The following is a 21,465-nucleotide window of genomic DNA, read 5'->3' as shown; positions in this document are numbered from 1 at the left end:
TGTATTCTTTAGTTTATTTATGAGTTAATAATTAGTGAATTAATTAATAATTAATTCACATCACTCATCACTAGTGTATTTGGCAGTTAGACTAAATACAACTAGTTCAACTAAGTCAAATTGAACACAACTCCATCATCTCCTCAATCAACTCCACCAAACTCAATCACTTGAGTTCTAACTGAAGTCCATCATGCAATAGCTCAACTAAACCATAAGAAAAGCGTATTTCCTTCTGGCAGTTGCATGCGCCACATCCGCAGCTCGAACTGAAGTGCTGCAAGAGGATAAGATAATGTTTATAGTTCAAATATTATTAAGAGCTAATAATATTCGACTGTTCTATTTTTAGACTGGCAGTCTAAAAATAGACTCCGCCCATATGTCTAAAAATAAAAGTCCATCTATTTTTACCAACATGACCAATCATCCACAAATAGCATCCTGCAACTCATTGACCATGATCCATATTTCTAAAAATAGACATAGTCTAAAAATAGACTTTGTGCCAAAAATAGCCTACGGGCCCACTTAGTGAAGGTGACTTCTTTTCACTAAGCTCCATCATCTTGTTGCATTTTCAACACTCTCTCTCAAGAAGATATGGATTATCTGCAACCCCTATCCTGCCTCTGTGGTATTCGAATTTGCTCCTAGTGAGCGCCTTCGTCAAGATATCAGCATCCTGATCCTCTGTAGGAATGTATGAAAGTAACATGATTCTCCGCTGCACACAATCTCTGATATGATGGTACCTGATGTCAATGTGCTTGGATCTATCATGAAATACTGGATTAGCGGAGAGTTTAATGCAACTCTGGTTATCATAATAAATCACAGTAGGCTCCAAGTGTGACCCGAACAACCCGACCAGGATCTTCCTCATCCATATAGCCTCGCATGCAGCCAAACTTGCTGCCATATACTCGGCCTCTGCTGAACTGAGTGCCACGGATCTTTGCTTCCTGCTGTACCAAGAAACTGCTATCGACTCGATACTGAAAATCCCTCCAGATGTGCTCTTTCTGTCCGTTGGGCTCCCTGCCCAATCTGCATCCATGAAGCCACATAGCTTCACCTCATCCTCCTGTCTGTACCACAATCCATATCTCAATGTTCCTTTGAGATAACACAATACATGCTTGCCTGCCTTCCAGAAGAGCTTGGTTGGCTTAACCATAGCTTGTGAAAGCTGGTTAACAGCATAGCATATATTGGGTCGTGTATTGACCAGATACATAAGCGACCCCACCAACTGTCGATAAACAGTGTCATCCACTACCTCCGCTGAAGTAGAATCCTCCTTCCTCCAACCTCCAGGAAGAGGAGTATCAACAGGCTTGCAGCCATGCATGTTGAACTTCTCCAGTATCTCCCGGGCATACTTACCCTGAGAAACAAATAGTCCATCACTGCGCTGTGAAATTTCCAATCCCAAGAAATAATGAAGGAGGCCCAAGTCCTTCATCTCAAACTCTCTAGCAAGATCCTCCTTGCATGAAAGTATCAACAGCTCATCTCCTGTCAAAATCAAATCATCTACATAAAGTACAATGATAAGCAACTTACCCTCCACCACAATCTGGTATAGGTTAGGATCCGCCTCACTCTTGGAGAATCCAAGTCTGGTGAAATAACTGTCTATTCATGTGTACCAAGCACAAGGTGCTTGTTTCAACCCATACAACGCTCTCTTGAGCCTGCACACATGCAAATCACTGCTGAAGATCTCGAAACCTTCGGGCTGCTCTATGTACACCCCCTCCTCAATGACTCCATTGAGGAACACAATCTTCACATCCATCTGATGAATGTGCCACCCCATCTGCGCTGAGAGAGCAAGAATCGCCCGTATGGAAGAATACCTTATGATAGGTGCAAAGGTCTCCTCATAATCGATCCCCTCTATCTGTGAGAAGCCTCGGGCAAAAAATCTTGCCTTGTACTTCTCCACACTCCCATCAACTGCCTACATCACTTTGTAGATCCATCTCAAACCCACCACTGATTTCCCCCCCAGTCTTGGGACAATCTCCCATGCACTATTTCTGACAATCGAATCATACTCTTCCACCATGGCATCTACCCATGTGGGATCCTCCACAGCTTCCTCGAAAGAGGATGGCTCAGTCACGACACATTTTCTCATAAGAGCCATGTATCCAGTGTACCGATCAAGTGATTTTCTCTGTCTGTGTTGTGTTGTAGGTGGTCCTACAACCTTCTCTGCATCTTGAGCCAGTCGCTCAGCTTCTGTAGTGTGCTTTCGCCCTCTGATGGTTGGCACTACATGAGTGGTCTCTTCCACTCCATGAACTTCATCTTGTGGCTGATCCACATCCTGAAGCTCATCCTTAGGAACTAATAGCTCCTCATCTGCATGCAAGTGTGGCTCCCTCTCAAGCGAACACTTCATGGCATTATCCTCTTGAAATTTGATATCCCATCGCACAACAGTATTGCGACTATTTGGCAAATACACACGATAGTTGTGGGGCATATCAATGTACCCAAAAAATATCCCAACCTCTGCGGTCGGCTCCAGCTTCTTCTTGGCATCCTTCGTCACATGCATGTAAACAGGAGAACCAAAAATCCTCAAATGGGAAATATCAGGCCTCTTACCAGAATAAGCCTCCTCGTGTGTACTCATGCCAAGTATCTTGTGAGGACAACGGTTTTGCACATATACTGTAGTATTGCATGCCTCCACCCACAAGTGAAGGGTAGGCTCTGATCATGCAACATCACCCATGCAGCACCCACGATCGTTCTGTTCTTCTGCTCAGCAACCCCATTCTAATGTGGGTTATGGGGAGCTATGAGCTCTCTTCGAATCCCTTCTGCGCTGCAGAAGTCCTTGAACTCACCAAAGATGAATTCACCACCATTGTCGCTCTTAAGAGCCTTCACCTTCTTCCTTGATTCCTTCTTGACCATTGCTTTGAACTCATAGAACTTTGAGTATGTCTCGCTCTTCTTCTACATGAAGAAGATCCAACACTTTCGAGAGAAATCATCAACAAAGATCACATAGTACTTGTGCTTTGCTGTCGAAGCTACTGAGAAAGGTCCACAGACATCTGTGTGAATTCTCTCAAGGATCGTCGTGGCGCGACTATCCTTCTCGTGAAAGGTGGTTTTCACAAATTTTCCCAAAGTACACCCCTTGCACTGATCTGACTGTGCAAGAGTGCCTTTAGGAAGCCCAGTAGAAATCTGCTGCAATATCTTCAAGGTTCCATGGTGAAGGTGGCCCAATCTCCTGTGCCACAGCTTGCCATCATCCCTGCTCACCAATCCTTCTACCTTGCATGCCATTGCTGCGAAGCCATCTACATGCAATTGATAAAGGTTCCTGACTTGAACCCCTATCTTCCGGGTTTCTCCAGTTGTCTTACTACGCAGGAAAGCCTTTCCCTCACTGAAAACAACATCATATCCCTTGTCTTCTAACATTGCCACAGAGATAAGATTCTTCTTCAATCCTGGAACATGCATCACTTCCTTCAATACGAAGGGTTTACCAGACTCCCTCTCAAAGGAAATGTTACCGATACCGGTTGCATTGTATCTACCATCATCGCCCATCTCGATGTGCACTCCAAGATCTTTCTCATCCAGATCAGAAAACAAATCTCGATCTCCTGTCATGTGAAAAGACGTACCACTGTCCAAGAACCATACCGATCCCATCACACTTGATACCAAGCATGCGATCAGCGAAAAATCTAGCTCAAACTGCGAGGCTAAGGCCTCTCTCGCTGCAGATCTAGCAGCTTGCTTATTTTTCTTCTTCTGCGGACAATATGTGGCATAATGTTCGTGCTGGTGATAGAGAAAGCACTTCACCTTGGACATGTCCTGCTTCTTGCCTTTCACACCAGAATGAGAATCTTTCTTGTTCTTCCCCTTCTTTGCTTTGGTAGCCAAAGCACAATTTTCTTCATCAGATGCCTTTGATGAAGATCCGTACCTGGTATTCCGCCTTATCTCCTCTTGAACAAGATCTGACCAAAGTCTCTCCCATCCTGGCAATTTCTCTCGACCATTGACAGAGTCCTGATAGGAATGCCAACTCTTCGGAAGACTAAGGAGAGCCAAGCTCACCAAGTCCTCATCATCTACAGTCACCCCCACACTTCCCAGCTCATCTCGGCATTGGGTGAACTTCGTGAGATACTTGGGCATACTGTCTCCTTTCTCACACTTAATGTTTCTGAGTTTATCCTTGAGCACCAACTTCCTCTGGTCGCTCTTGCTTTGGAATAAATCTGTCAAAGCTTTCCACATCAAGTATGGAGAAGCCTTTCCATGCAGGCTGGATACAATGTGATCCTTCACTCCCTCCAACAGAATCCTTCAACACTTTGCTGTCTTCTTTTGCCAAGCCTCAACGTGAGCAACATCAGTAGGCTTTGGAACCTCAGCCTCTATGAATTCCTTCAACCCATTTTCATCTAACACCGCCCCCATCCTGTCTTTCCATGCAATATAATTCGAGCTGCCTTCAAGGGCATACTCCAATCGCAATCCGTTGAAAGACATCTCAATTTCGACACCAAGAAAACACTGCTGCAAATTCGAATTCCACCAGCTCAAAAATCAACCGCTTCTGATCTAAAATTCGTGAGAACAAAGTATTTCTCGTACAGAGATTGACTGTATGGGCATTCACCAGATATCTCACCTTCCAAAAGAAGGATGAATCCAGAGGCTACCGACCCGATTACAGACTCTGCCTGAAGAAATAAAATGTAATCACTTTCTGAATAATAGATCTGAAGATCAACTTCGCTCCGATACCATGTAGAAATTTTGAATAATATAACACTTATTCACAGAGATTATCCTGATTATACACTATTTGTGGAATGCATGCATAATACATAACCTCCTCTACATTGATCATCAATTTTGTGGAATTAAGAAACAATCGCATGCGCACATTGAAACATCAATCACATATATCAACACAGTATGTACTGGGGAAAGCATACAGCTGAAAACCCCCAACTATCTGTATATTATAATGATAGAGAACATGTAACAATACATAGTACAATACTCCTCACAAGTACTTAGTACTATCTCCACTTGCTACACACAAACTAGCTCAGATCTGAATCAAGTCACAGGTTCAAATCTCCTCCACTGTTTGCCTGCCTCTACTGCACAACCCAATGTGAGAATAGGAATAATCCAAGCTCGTTTTCCTTTTGATTGTACTGCGCAATCCTCATTGGAAATCTCAATCAATGATTGTGCAAATCTCATGCACAACTATAGTCACAACTGATAGTAGTCTCCACCTCTAACACCTGTCTCCACTGAACTGTCCATGCACTGAGTTAACTGATGTATTCTTTAGTTGATTTATGAGTTAATAATTAGTGAATTAATTAATAATTAATTCACATCACTCATCACTAGTGTATTTGGCAGTTAGACTAAATACAACTAGTTCAACTAAGTCAAACTGAACACAACTCCATCAACTCCTCAATCAACTCCACCAAACTCAATCACTTGAGTTCTAACTGAAGTCCATCATGCAATAGCTCAACTAACCCATAAGAAAAGCGTATTTCCTTCTGGAAGTTGCATGTGCCACATCCGTAGCTCAAACTGAAGTGCTGCAAGAGGATAAGATAATGTTTATAGTCCAAATATTATTAAGAGCTAATAATATTCGACTGTTCTATTTTTAGACTGGCAGTCTAAAAATAGACTCCGCCCATATGTCTAAAAATAGAAGTCCATCTATTTTTACCAACATGACCAATCATCCACAAATAGCATCCTGCAACTCATAGATCATGATCCATATGTCTAAAAATAGACATAGTCTAAAAATAGACTTTGCGCCAAAAATAGCCTGCAGGCCCACCTAGTGAAGGCGACTTCTTTTCACTAAGCTCCATCATCTTGTTGCATTTTCAACATAGATCGAATAACTCAGAAAGCCTCCATTGGCACTTCTCCTTTTAATTTGGTCTATGGGAAAGAAGTTGTTTTGCCAACACATGTGGCTATTCCCTCCTTAGCCTTAGTTCAATTCATTGAAGAGACTCCTTCCTCATCTATGCAAGTTAGATAGTTACAAATCCTTAAGCTTGAAGAGGAAAGAGAAAAGGCTAGGATCACACATGTACATCATCATTAGTTAGTCGAAGCCTCCTTTGATTCAAATTCTGTAACTTCAAAATCTTTTTAACTCGGAGACCTAGTATTGAAATGGGATAAAGCCCACAAAGAGAAAGGTAAGCATACCAAGTTCCAAAAAATGTGGCTTGGCCCATTTTAGATTGTGGAACAAATAGGCCCATCAACTTTTATGTTGCAAGATTTATTAGGTAAGAGAAAATCTCTATCTGTTAATGGACAGGTTCTAAAGAAATACTTTCCATAGAAGATGATCTCTTCTGTTCACTATATATTATTTCCTTTAGTTAAATTTTCTTTTAGAAAGAATAATACAAGTTGAAGAGCATTTGCTTTTGGTTTTACAAAGGATTGTCTCTTTTTAATTTTGACTTTTCGCTTGTGTAAGTAAAGATTGTTATGGAATTAATCTTCACATATGAAATATATAGTTAAGTTCTATCACTCTTAAACTGCCTGTTTTCTACATAAATTATCTGAGTTTTGATGAAACTTAGCTTTATAAAGAATTTTTTCCTTTACATTAGTCAAGAAATGTATGAAAATCAAAGCAAAGTCCCTCTACAGAAAAGCATCTTTAAAACTCTACAACTGTCGTCCAGAACCTCTTAAGGAGCCAATGATTCTCCCCACTTAATCAACTTTCATTTTTAGAGTGTAATTCTAAAATATACTTAAAACTTAAAGGATAAGAGATCTCATTAAGAGCCAGCTTACCATGACCATAAGATTATAACTAACTGACATTACTAATACTGCATATCAAAACAAGGTAATGGCTTAAGATTATATTAATCAAAAGACAAGGGGTCTCATCAAGAGCCAGCTTATTTAGTTAGGGTACAAATTATGTGAATGGCATTGTCAATTTTGGTCACCAAACTAAGGCATTGTCCTTTAAGAGATAAAAGATGAAGAGTTGAAGGAAGAATGAATTACTTCAGAAAATAAAGAAAGCAATAAGTATACAAATGAGCTTATCTTTAAGATTGCATTTTTATTTAAGTGGGATACTAAATCATTGACGGTTAAAAAAAACCCTGTCGAGGCTATGAATGCCTGCTGGCAGCAGAGGCTCTACCTACGATAACTGAGTATACCAAAAAACTGATCTAAGGAGAGTCTCCTTGCTTTTATATTTAAAAACCAAGTAATGACTGATGTAGACAAAGTGACTTTCTTATGAGAAAAGAATAATCAAAAGAAAAATAGTTAAAGTAGATGTTGTTTTATTGATAATGATCAGTATTACTTACCTTATATTCCATGTAACTTATTTTATTTTCAAAACTATCTTTATTTTGGAAGTCTTAGAAATTTCAAAAAACTCTCAGAGATAACTGGTTCTTCCAAGTGAATCACCAATTGTTATGTTATTCAATAACCCCCCATTTATTAATGGTAGTAGTTAATATTACGTTAATAAATGGGGACCCTTTAAAAAATCCATCAAAAAAACAAACTTAGCATTTAGGCATTTCTTTTATTTTTGGAATAAAGAAAGATATCAATCAAACCCCCTCTTTTCAAAAGAACTACTAAATGCTTACCTTCCCACATACATCATGATTAAGCATCATCAAAAGACCTTCCTAATCCTCCAAATCAAGTAAAAAACGATTAAAAGAGGACTCTATGCTCGAAACTATCATATTTCTGACATAAACTAAGTCCTTAAGATTTTTCTTCAAAAATTGAGTCTCGCATCGCATATCGCCATTTATAAAGGACTAGCCTTAAAAAGGTTATCTCAAAACATGCGAGATGAAAAATTGTGATGGTGTTATAACCTTTATCGCATCGCATTTTGAGCATTCAAAGGAACACCACAAACTTACCATCACCCGATAATGAGAAACGTGATCAAGACCTAGACCCTCTCCTTAAATGTATCACGAACAAATGTTTAGGTCCACCACTCATTAAAAAGGGTCTTTCAAGTAGAAAAACCTGACAAGTAGCTACGTTTTGAAATGATAAGCGAGCATCTCGCATCTCACATCTTGCAGAAACACAAGAGAAGGTAAGAAAAGTGAAAAGGAATAATGCGATATTGCCATTTGTGATATTGCTTCACAAATCACAAAATCACCATTATCGCAGTTCAAAGGCTCACCATGCTAGAAGCTTTCTTCTCGATTTGTGATGTAGACATTTATGATAATTAAAGCTAAGGGATAATGAAGCATTAGTGGGAATTTACTAAGAGATAGTTGCATTTATGTGTGAAAAGCCATTTAGCATGATATGATATCTTCTTACATGCGTTCGAATAAAACTCCTTTTATCACCCTTACAAGTTATCTGCATTATTTCATTTTACGTTCATTATCATCTTTGTGTATCTGATAGTTGTTGTTCTTCAGTTTTAGGTAAAATCCACAGAGAAAATCTTTGAAAGCACTGGTGAAGAAAGGAAAGGCAGTCGTCTCTGAGAAGTCAGAAATGACTCCTTTGTTTATGGATACTACATGCAACAAAGAGGGAGGAACCTCTACATGGAAGGCCATGTATAATATACTAGAGGAAGAGCAACCAAGGATTCTCAAAATGAATATTACAGTTGACAGATGTGATTCCTCATACGCTTCCATGTTTGAGACATCTTGCTCATTTTTGCATCGTATAGCCACGCACCCAAAGATAATCCCTTATACTGACATGGTTAAATGGGTTATTGATGAAGATGACATCTCAGATAGAGAATTCAAGACAAGAAGCCAAGAGTTTATGGGATCTTTTACCTCAGAAAACCTACGGCTTATGTACCACCTACTAGAGCCATAAGTCATCTACAACAGGCAGTTCATCGAGAAGTTTTCCAAAGAGAACGACGACCCAGTAGACTACATCCGGACCTGGTCAAATAATGAGGATAAAATCAAGAAAGACAAAAATGGTATGTACACTACTTTGTTTATTTGTCCCCCTCATAGTTTTGCAGCAGCCATGCTATGTAGACTATTTGGAAATCCCGATAGTACTAAATTCTCCCCAGAGTGGTTGCCATTAATAGATACAACTGTTAATGCAACTATAATGAATTGGGCATAAATTTTGTCTGACAATTTAGCAAAAACAATAATCGAGTATAGAAGGAAAATAAATGTTGCTTCGAGGGTTTACCCTCCATTTTTTACGAACACCTATGTAATGGATGTAATTTTTTTTCGGTTCGAAATTCCCTGTCATGGGATGGAAGTGGACTATTCAAAATCCAATTCCCATTCACATATACCATAAATACATGTGAGAATCCAACTTTCAACCATATTTTTTCAAGATTTGTCATGGAGTTATGCTCACTATTCACAAGCAGCTTTATAACTGCTAAACTCTCCAAGGTCACTCTAAACTATCAAACATAGAAGTCTGAATAAAGAGTGCAAATCCAATAACATTAGGGAGACCAGGAAAGCTCCAGATCTAGGAGTTAAGCATGAGGGTTTTTGAAGATAAGCAAGAGAGATACCCCCTCTCCTACATGTCGGATCTTACCTCAAGACTGTTTCGCTTGGCTTCTGACACGAGTTGGTACCTTTAGTTGCCTATCCTAGGGATCTACACAGGTGGCTGTAGAGGGGAATCTCGTGGCACCTGAGGTCGACGTTGTGTCACTCTCAGCAGTACTTCTAGAGGGCACCCTTGCAAATATCGGAGGCTTGCACCGGCATAGGCTATTGTTTGGAGGTCAGCGTAACTTCGTCTGATACCTTCGCTGGTAGGCCTGGGCTGTGATTATCCTAGACTATCTTCGGAAGGCCCCTACTTCACTTTCTTGTATTTTGGTGTCCATTCCTCACCACCTAGAGCGAAAATACTCGAAAGTCGCTTGATTGGTTGTATCTTTAGGGACTTTATAGTTGAGTGCTCTTTGCTCCTTGTATATAGTTGGCTTTAGGTATTTTTGTCTAGTCACTTTTGGACTTTGTATTCTGAGTTATTGACTTGCCACTCTACCGATCTTGAAAGGCTTTCGGTCGTTCTTTCGGAAGTTGTGGAGTTGCCTCCTTAAGGGCAAAGGTTTTGATTGTGTATCTATCTTCCTTGGAAAGTCATTTTTACATTCCCGGAAGGGAAGGGTCTGTGAACTAGTTAGATATGGCCAATATTCCTGTGGAAACCAACCAAGGTACCCTCCCAAAAGGGGATGCTTGTGCTTTTCCTTTCTTTGGAAACATTGGTACTCCCTTGATGGCCACTTTGAATATTCCTGGATTGAATGTTGGACTACCCATTTGGCTGTGGTCCACTCTGAATGTTCCAAATGCTCTTGAAGCTTCTCATATGAATGCATTATTTCAGGGGCATCACATGGATGTTAATCATTCATCTTCTTTCAAAGATAAATCTAGGATTCCTTTTTCTCCTCCTTCTTGTAATAAGAAATATAAAAAGAGGAGAAAGAGGAATTCAAAGAAGAATAATAATTCTATCCATTCATCTTCAACCTCTGCTAGTCATGTTAGAGATAAGCCTTCAGCCACTACAAGTCATGCTAGGGGCACAAGTCTAGTCACTACAAGTCATACTAGCAATTCATCATCAACCTCTGCTAGTCATGTTGAAGATAAGCATTTAGCTGCTGCAAGTCATGCTGGGGGCAAAAGTCTAGTCACTACAAGTCATATTAGCAATTCATCATCAACCTCTGCTAGTCATGTTGAAGATGAGCCTTCAGTCACTGCAAATCATGCTGGGGGCACAAGTCTAGTCACTGCAAGTCATACTAGCACCTCATCATCAACCTCTGCTAGTCATGTTGGAGATGAGCCTTCAGCCGCTGCTAGTCATGCTAGAGGCATGAGTCTAGTCACTGCGAGTCATACTAGCAAAGAGTCACTAACCTCTGCAAGTCATGTTCAAGACTCTCCTCAAACCACTGCTAGTCATGTTGGCGGATTGGAGGTTGATAAGAAACCTGGACGTAGAAGTTTTAAACCTAAGTTCCCTTGTAAGATATGCAAGGGAGACCATCTTACTCATTTATGCCCTGGTATTCCAGAGGTACAAAGGATATGGTCCGAGTCTGAAAGTCCTTCTACTCCTAGATCTGATATGGTTTCTCATCAATCCCATCAACCATTGGTTGATAATGTGGTAGAGCCAGTGCAATCATTGGCTTATTACACTCCTCTTTTGGGGGGTGAAGTGCCTAACAAAAGAGTCTGTTTGATCTCTAGTATAGAGTCTTCTGGTATAGGGGGCATTCCGGCTGCTTCGAATGTTCCCCCTCCAAGTTCTAGGAGTGTCTCCTTTGATTGGGATAGTCTTATCGAGCCTTGTCTTCCTTCTGCTGCACCTTTCCAAATAAAGTTCAGAGTTAATTCTACAAACGTTTATCTATGTGTCATGGATGAAGGATCCTCTGCAATTATTATATCCTCTTTGACTTGGAAAGCTTTGGGTTCCCCATAGTTGTTGATAGTTCAGAGTCAGTTGTTAGCCTATGATAGAAGACCTAGTGAATCTATGGGTGTTCTTCCTCAATTTAATATTACTTTAGGTGGGAAGACTATCTTAATCGATATGATGGTGGTTGATAGCCCTTTAGACTTTAATATGCTACTTGGGCGTGATTATGTCTATGTTATGAATGCTGTGGTGTCTTCTCTCTTTCGAGTGAAGTGTTTTCCTCATAACAGGAATATTGTCACTGTTGATCAGATTGCATCTAATAATTACCACCCTAAGTCGAATTTACTGCAGAATACCCCTTGGTTTGTGCCAAGTGTTCACATAGACTCTACCCCTCCATGAGTGAATTATGTGGCATTGGATCCTCAATGTTCAATTGCTTTTGAGAAGGATCCTTTGACTTATTATTCTCCTTCTTCGGACTTGGTCCCGACAGTTGACCGACAGATTCTTACTATAGGGACATGGGACCCCTTAATTCCCTCTTTTGATCCTTATAGTTCTCATGATTTCTTAGAACTTTATTTGCCTTCATAGGAGGAATTATTTGAAGCCATGAGTTTTGACTACCAAAGTAGTCCTTGGCCTGAGCCCTGCAAGGGGTTTTTCCAGAAGAACTATTATGCGTAAGCACAAGGTTGCATGGTTCCCTGTACCATATTGTATATATAAGGTATGCATTTTCAAGTTTTGAATTCTATAACATGAGATTTTATATGAAGTTTATATGTGGGATGTATTAACTTATGGTATAGTGTTCCTATTTATGTTTACAGAACTTGGAAGATTTCTCCTTTAGAAGTTTATGGTTGATCCGTTTTGACAGGAATTAGTTCTTGAAATTGGCATTTAGATTAGGCTTTTCCACCTGCATTGTGCACTTATCAGTTTCCTTTCCCATTTTGGCCTTAAGATCGACCCCACCAAGTTATGGTGTAGAACCTTCTCATTGCTTAGAAGTATCATGACTTGTGTGGTAGAGCCTACCTTATCATGGGTGCCCTAGTTAGTACCTCGTTGTCACTTGGCACTCATGCTGATTTTTTATCCCTAGGCTTGGAGTCCTCTTTAGTCCCACCAGGACTTATGCGCTGAAGACTCATTCCTCTTTGCTTCTTCACTCCATTCTGGCCTTATACACTAGAGGCTCCTTTGTGTTGAGTTGTACTACTGCATTGCATTTTGACCATTTACACCTTTTGGCCTTAATACGGCTTCACTTGGACTCGTGTTTAAGCCAACTTTTGACCATGATGTCTGCAAAATCAAGCTTGCATCCCTTTGACTTTTGCAACTTGACACACCTTGACCCATGGAAGGAGCACACCATTGAGTGTCTTTGACTAGTTTTTTCTTCCTTGCATTGAGCATAGGATTGTTCCCATCCCAGGAACTAGATCATCTGTTTCACCAACACTCGTTCTTTCCACTGTACTATAGCATTATTTTATTCTTTTTCCAGCTTAAAGAAAAATACAAAAAAATTATATATTCCAAAAAGAGCGGGAACGGGACAATATTTCCACTTATTGTTGGCAGCTAGAGTCAGTCGTGTCGCCCTTGAACAAAGCACTCAAAACAAGGTCTCCTCCATTTGGGCGGGATTTAGTTTGACTTAGGTATGCCTTAACCTTGTTATTGAGTCAGTTCTCCCCTGATTGGTTATCTCTTCCAATCATATGGAGGGTTTATTCATGCCTCCTACACGACGAGCTTATACAGAGTCATCATATGCTGCCACATAGTCATCATTGGGTCGTGCTTTTGTTCAAGGGAAGTTAGCCTGAGTCAGCCTCTCTGCAGTGTCTCTTGACTCTTTTTTTAGTCGGCCATCCTTGATTGTCAGTGTCTTGTCTATCATCACATCAACTATATTGGTCCTTTACTCGTGCCGGTTTGAGAAGGTTCCCATTGACTTCTTGCTGGCAGGTCTTGTCCTTATTGACATTGACATCTTGCTCTGCGAATAGGCCTAGAGCCACACCCTGGCCCTATTTCCATTACTGATAGGTCACCTTGTGCTCAGCATCGATCAGTATCATAGGTCTTTGACTGAGTGGTTTCCCTTGTGTTCGACATTAGCTTACCCTATCACACATTGGGATTCGTGCAGTACTTTGGTTTCCATTTGACCCTATTGGTGGATACCTCGCCTCTGTGTCAGCTCTCATTATTGGTTGGTTCAGAGGGTTTCTGTCATGCACTAGCCACATCTTGTGTACACCGGAAACATGCTTCGGTTGGGTTACTACATCTTTTTCATCCGATTCCTTCCACATTATTGGCCTACAGGTTACACTCGCGCTAGATTGATGAAGGATGCCTTAATGCCTTCCTTCTAGCAGATCTTTCCCTATCAACTACTACTCATTTCTATGAGGCAAAGATTTAGAGTCCATTTGGCAGTACCTTAGTGTTTGTAGTCATTAGTGGCAGATCCTTCACTATCGATAGTGGGAAACCATCATTGTCTCCTGATTGATAGATTCTTATAGGTGTTCAACTCCAACTCATCTATTCACACTTGTTAGATTGTACTGGATACCTTGACGCTCATTATCATTATCGGTGAGTGGTCTCGCATTTGTTAACGATATACATCAATGACCGGTAATCAGATGATTTATCACATGGTCAAATTCAGATCATTTATTCCCATGGTGTAGAAATGTACCATAGCAGTCGGTGAAGACCTCGAGTTGCATCATCATTTCATTGGTTCACTTGATAGTTGCTCTTGTTGCTGCTAGTTGATACCACTCCACCTCATTTTGCAGTCATTCACGGCGACATTTTATATGCTGGCACCTGAGTTTGCAGTGTAATACCACCCTAATCCATCATATTCATATGGTACTTTTGGGATCAATCTTTGATATCAGTGATTAACTTCATCTTTTAGCATCATTGACATTCTTATATGTGATATTCAGACATGTACTTGTTCTATTGTGATCAGATGATCCATTATGTATTTTCCAGTCTTTTATACTTGTATACTTAGTGGATCCGCTTGTACTTGATATATGGACATGCTTTACTTTCTCTAAGCATGGGTATTCCCGCCTCAGACAGTGTTTCTTTCTGATCTCTTTTTGTGGCTTCGCAGGCTGAACTCTAATGAAGTCCTTCTCAATTTTTGACAGGTTTCCTTTCCATGCACTTACTTAATACATTTCGGCCATCATGTACCCCTTCTGACCTCACATATTAGGGGGCATCTGTTATAACTCCAAATATCACTCTTGATGTTTGTGATGTTGCACTCATGGCCTAGGGCAACCCCTCCTTCTAGACCTGGTCCAAATACTTAAAAAACAGTGTTTTATTCCCTATACATGACATTGCACTGAGCTAAACGCGTGTGTACGCGGGTTTGTGTATACCCAACCCGCGTATATGTCTTAAAACACTTTAAAAAAATAAATCTTCTTAATTTCAGGTGGAGATCATGGGTTTTACCTGTTGATTACCTATTAGTGGCCATGGCCCAACTGTTCCCAACAAATTCCCAACTAAAAAACTACTTTGGGAGAAGTATAAAAAGGCTTCAATGGGAAGGCCTAAGGGAGGAGAGAATAGAGAGAGAAAGCAATCTGCTGAGATTATCCTTGACTAGGTCTGAAGATCCTTGTGGTTCCAAAACTTCCCCCCATTATAGGAAACCCTTTTTTCCTTGAGCTTTGATGTTATTTCACTAGTTGAGATACTTTCGTATGAGTCATGGAAGGAGTTTGTTGAAGGCTTGAGATTAGACGAATCTAGAGGACAATTTTGCTTGGAGCATGTGAGAGGAAGACTCAGGTGAAATCATTCCTTACTGCTTTTTAGTTATCTGCAATAAAGAAACACTTGTCTCATTCCTGAACTTAATCTTCTTCATGCTTATGATATTCATGTTATGATTTGCATATGAATAGTTGTTTCAATTGTATAACTAACTACCTTTCAATACGCTATGAAGTTGATTTCTTTATGATGCTTGGTCCATATACTGCTATGCTTTTTTGAATTGGTTGTTTTGCAGGTTAAAGGATCGAAAGGAACTCCAAGAGGGTTTGGACCCTCGCTAGATCTACCCGAATGAAGGACCCCCAGGTGCACCTCTCTTCGCATAGTTTGCTTATATTAGTATCATGATTGTGTGGAATGTTTGTTTTTCATTGTAGATAACCCCCGCTTTGCTAGGGTATTGACCCAAGACCCTAGGGGACTTTGTGTTATAGAAATATTTGGGCATTGCAACCCCAATCATACATTTTCATAAACCAAGGGCTTATAAGTCCCTAAAAGTGTTGTTTCATACCCTAAAGGAGCAAGGTCAGCTGATTACATCATCTCCCAGAAGTTCTCCATGAAAAACTACTCAGAACTGGTCAAAGCAGGACCATACAGACTGCCCAGTGCTAAAGTTTTGATGCATCTCACCTGCCACATGCAAAAAGTGATGCATACTGGAAAGCCCTTCTATAGGGTGCGATAAGTGAGAGTAGACAAATGGCACAAGTAGTTAGCTAGGTGGAAACCCAGAGAATCTTCTAGAAACTGCTCATTTGACACTTGCCTCTCTGAGTTTGCCCAGGGATGAGTAAGAGATCTGAAATATCCATGTGGAACCAAGAACTATCAGAGAGATGACACTAATCAAAATCCCAGAAGCTAACTCACCCCCCTGCAAATATCTATAAATGGATCCCTCATCCCAGAGATCCAAAGGTTGGAATTTGGTAATTTGCAAAGAGGTGCTGCTAGTTTCTCTTTCAAGACATTGTTGGGTGATCCTGCTTTGTGTGAGGTGAAGAGGGCTTTCAAGTTGGGAGGAAGGTGCTGGGTCAGACCAAGTGGTTGTAATCCTCTCTTCTACTACTTTTACTAATAAAGCTATTTGAGTTTTCCTCCATATTCTTGTGTATCTCTGAATATTGTGTTGATATATGCATTTGTATGGTCAATATATATCTGAGCCTATATTGTTTACAGTGAAAGATCTCTATTCTTTGATGGTATTATGCTGTTGTGAATCTACAGGTGCTCTTTGAAGCGGGACAAGTAAGGAAGAAGTGGCGAGATTCTATCAAAGGGGAAAGGAAACAAGCAAGGAACCAAGCGGAAGACTGAGGTTGGTACTCTCTTCTTCTTTCCCATATCTCTCTCATAAAGGAAAAACAAGTGACTTTAATCTGTTTGTTTCTAAGATAGCTACCCATCTTAGTGGGACTAGCAGCTCTGAATAGACACTAGATTTCTCGATAACAAAATGGCGACTCTACTAGGGAGCGATTAGTTTGATTTCTTGTCTCTATTTTTTTGATTCATAAACCATAGATGGAGCCTGAAGTCAAGCCAGCTAGCCTTCGAACTGCATTTGCTATGCAAGTGCAAAGTAGATAAATGCTACTTCAGTCAATCTCTGGGTTTGTTTATGAACTGAACAACTGACTTGCAAACATCCTAAGTGCCCTAGAGGTATCTTAAGTAACCTCATTAGATCATCCCTATACTTTGTATTTACTGACTATCATTTGCTCGGCCTAAATCCCTGAACTAAACTGCAAAATGTGACCAAAAACCAAGTTAAAGTCTCGTTCATGGACCATCACACCCTCTCCTTTAGGCAGATTTGATGCATCGCACCTACTGTGTGCAGTAGGTGGGATGCATCCCTGTTTCCCTGTGTTACAAGTGCGATGATCAGACAAGACTAGATCTGCCTCCAGATTTTGGTTTTTCCTTCACCCTCTTCAGCTTTATTCAGGAGTTTTGTTGTCTATGATCAGTAGACCACTGTTGAAACCCCCTTTCTTTGCATCATCCAACCTCCATTGTACAAATATTTGTGAATGTTTTTATGTATTTTTCGCCATTCACAGTTCTCATTTACAAAATAGTAGCTTAATCGAACTATCGTCTTTTGATTTGAAAGTGTCGCAAGTGTCGTTTTTAGTCAAAGAAAAGAATACTTATTTTTTTGGTAGTCGATTACACTATTACTCTTGTATTTGATCTGAATTTATAGTATTTCAAGTGTCGAAAGCAGTTTTCAATTCAAAATCGCAAAGTGTCGTCTATCCTTCCTGTCGTTTTTTGAAAAGAAAATCATTAGCACTGTCGCTTTGAAAGAAGATATAATTTAGATTTGTGCTTAGCATTCTTTTTGTCATTCACACATTAAGAAAGCGGAAAACAAATACATGCACGTGCATTTTCATTTAGACTGCTTGTTGAGTTTGATTTAGGACATTGCATCTAGTGTGTGCTCTCTGCTCTATGTTGAAAGGATTTCGTTTCTCTTTCCTTAGTAGCTAGGCTTTTCATTGTAAAAAGAAGAGTAAATGACTGTTTATCATCTTAGATTGCATATTTAGGAGTTGTATATCTAAATCACGCGGTGAACCTTAAAGGAAAACTTCTTAAGGAAGATCAACTGTGAAATAAATTCAATGAACATAAAAACGCTTTGGAACCTAACGCACAACATCTAGAAGTCTAGGCTAGAAACGTATTTCGGTGTCGTAAAGCCTGGTAACTGTCGCTTTCATCGTAGGTTGGGTGATTCCTCCTCTTTGAGATGACAAGTGCCAGTACGAACTTGTTCTCCCACGTACCGTCGAGTATATATTGGGAGACCACAATAGGCTATATCCTTTATCCTTAGGAAGCCGTGTCTGCCGCCCTATCGATCATAATGCACTGAACATAGCATTCGGGAAGATTGACTACCGTACTGTAAAAAGTATTCTGCAGTTTTGCGATTGGTTTGGGAATCCCTCTGTCTAGATTTCCAGAGTAGTCTCTTTCATTCCTTTTCAGACTCCTTAAAGGAAAGGTCCATCTGAGCACTTGTCACTTTAGGCTCATTAAAAATCGTAGGCGACTAGAGTCATATTTAGCTTTTTCTCGACTCTTAAAAATTGAAAAAGCAAGTTGTGTCAAAGCATCTAAAATTTATTTTAATCGGAATAACGTCACTATTCCCTCATTGGTCTTAGGTCAAGAAAATGGAGTCCACCAACCAAGGATTTCCCCTTGGGGGAAACCCTAGTCCTTTCTCCTCTTGGTAGATGTTGGTGCACCTCATATGGCCACATTGTCCCTTCCAGGACTGACAATTGGCCTACCAGTATGGCTTTTCTCGACCTCTGTCGTTCAAAGCACCGTGATTCCTGAACAATCGAATCAGCAGCTAGATGAAACTAGAGTTCCCCCCCCAACCTTCTACTTTGTTTGTCTCTTCCTCTCCTTCTTCCTCTTCACTTGGTGAAAATAGTAAAACTAAAAACCAAGTAACTGAGAAGAAGAAGAAGTGGAAGGAGAAGAAGAAGAAGGAGCCAATGGTAAAAAGGGGCAACCGTGCATCGTTGAGCAAAAATCCACACATTGCACCGTCCAAACCTAAATCTCCAAGTGTCATCTACAAAGGAGACCACTATCACCAAGATTTTCCTTGCATCCCACGGATCCTAAGGGACTGGTCTCCCCACTTGCACAATCCGGTGTCGTCAACCTCTGACGATCATGTTGAAAGTACACCGTCAACTAGTGAAAGCGAAGTCACCGGACAGAGAGGAAATCCTAAGTTTCCTTGCAAACTGTGTGAAGGCGATCATGCCCTCCACCATTGTCCCTTCCTGGATGAAGCTAAAAGAGTCTTGGATAATCGTCCTGCATCACCGCAGTGACTCCCTCCTGGATACAAGAAACTCTTGCCAAATCCATTGCTAGTTGAAAATCTGACTGACCCACCTTTGGTGTCGGTCGAAGCACCTATCATTGAAGATAAACCCTCTGAGTCCACATCGGACCAAAGTCAACTAGTCAAGACGGCAGTCGACCCCATCTTGACTTCAAAAGATTTACCTTCAAATGATACAGTCACTGAAAAGAATGAGAACAAAACCGTTCAAATTCTTTTCGTAAACACAAACTCCGATGAACATGGGGGAAATCTGCCCATTCCTTTACTGCAGGAAGGAAATTTGTCAGAGTTGTATCCGGCCGTTTATTCAGTCCCACCTCCAAGCAACCTAGTCGTTTCCTTCGATTGGAATCTACTAGGCAGACCCCGTTTACCATCTAATGTACCATTTCGAATAATAGTGAAAACTTAAAAAATGCTCATGGTTGGTACCATCATAGATGAAGGGGCTTTTGTGAGTGTCCTTTCCTCAATTTCTTGGAAAGCGCTTGGTTCACCATCGCTTTTGCCTGAGATACGAAATCTGACAGGCTTTAATAAAGGAACCAGTCGACCGTTAGGGATCCTTCCAAGTTTGCCTATAACTTTAAGAAGGAAAACCATTTATCTGAACATAATGGTAGTCCAAGGACCTTTAGATTACAATATACTCCTTGGGTGTGACTACATTTATAGCATAGGAGCCATCGTCTCCTCACTCTTTCAAGTAATGTGTTTTCTGCATGAAGGCAGAGTGGTCCAGCTTGTAGACTAGCTTTCATTCCTCGGTTCACACATAGCTAATAGTCAAATGCCATCCCTAACAGGTCTTTTTGCATAAGGAATGTCTCATCAATCTCCAGTCTATCCACCTGATGAGAGCGAGTGATTCGGTGGTCGTGACTGAAACCCAGGGGGCATGCACCTTGGTCTGCTTCGACAGGAAAAATTTAGGTATAGGGTAGGTTTCCGCAGAGGATATATGACTAGTCTGACACACCTGTCCATTTAGGAAAATGGGATTAGACCGGAATAAGATACCTCTGTTAGAAGGTAGGCCTTTCCTCATAGAACAAATGTTTTGTTTGCAAATTGAAGGGTAACTTGGAAAAAGTAAGCCTTTCCCGATAGAACAAAGGTTTTGTCTGCAAATTGAGCAGTAACTTTGGAAACTCTACTTCGCTATACCTGGGGGCATGCAACCTTTTTTGCGTGAAAGTGAAAAACGACCATTTATTTTCTTAGTTTGTAGGTTCTTAACCCTTTAAACTCATAGGATTGGTCATTCCTAGCTTACATAATAAAAGGAGTCGGAGCATAATTTCGAATGATACAAGCTCCCTAAAAAATGAACCTATCGATGAGACATCCTTATTATACGACTGGCACGAGCAGTTTTATGCGAAGTTCAAGCTCGTTAAAAATTAAACCAAGCAATGAGCATATGTTCCAATAGAGTTTAAGCTCATTAAAAAATGAACCCACCTCTGGTAAATAACCATTGTGAATGATTATCATCAACTTTTGAGCCTTGGTCATGTTCTTACCATCACCTCCACTCTGTTTTAGCCGATCATTTGCCTCCATTTAATTGTTTACCCCTTTTGAGGAACAACTGCGACGAGTGATCCTATTAGCCACCTTCTTTACACTGTCGTGATTGGAAAGTTCCAAACCTTACTTGGAACCAACTGCTATCTGAAAACATCACTCGTTCCTCAAAAAACGAGTCTCCTTTAAGCTCTTTTCATCTAACTCATAAAATATGAAAAGATTGCTGAGCAATTGGCCTCTCCAGCTCGTTAAAGTGATTGGAAGTGCTATCCCTCCTCTATATTTTAATCTTTTTGGACCTAAGGGATTATTACACAAAAAGATCGAGCGTTTGTCTTGTTTGGCTCATTAAAACTATCAAAAAGTCATCCCTTTTGCATTGTTTTATACTTTTTCAGACTTAAGGGATTATATTACGAAAAAGGAATATTGGAGTTTTCTTTTCGTCTCTTTTCAGACTCTCTAAAATTGAAAAGGACCAAGTTATCCTTGTCGTTAAACTCGTTAAAACAATAGTGACAAACTTGTCCATTCAGACAAGAGCGAGTTTCATTGTTGCTAGGCACATTAAAACATAGCGACGGGTTTGCCTGAATGGAAAATTATAGAACAAGCATATGTTATCCTCCTCAAGCTTGACAAAAATAAGGAGG

The sequence above is a fragment of the Pinus tabuliformis genome, chromosome 1_1 (genome assembly GCF_031772625.1).
Source record: "Pinus tabuliformis cultivar Carrire ecotype Pingquan chromosome 1_1, CPIR1, whole genome shotgun sequence".
NCBI lineage: Eukaryota > Viridiplantae > Streptophyta > Pinopsida > Pinales > Pinaceae > Pinus > Pinus tabuliformis.
The sequence above is the reverse complement of the archived record's forward strand: the minus strand, read 5'-3'. Positions refer to the sequence as shown.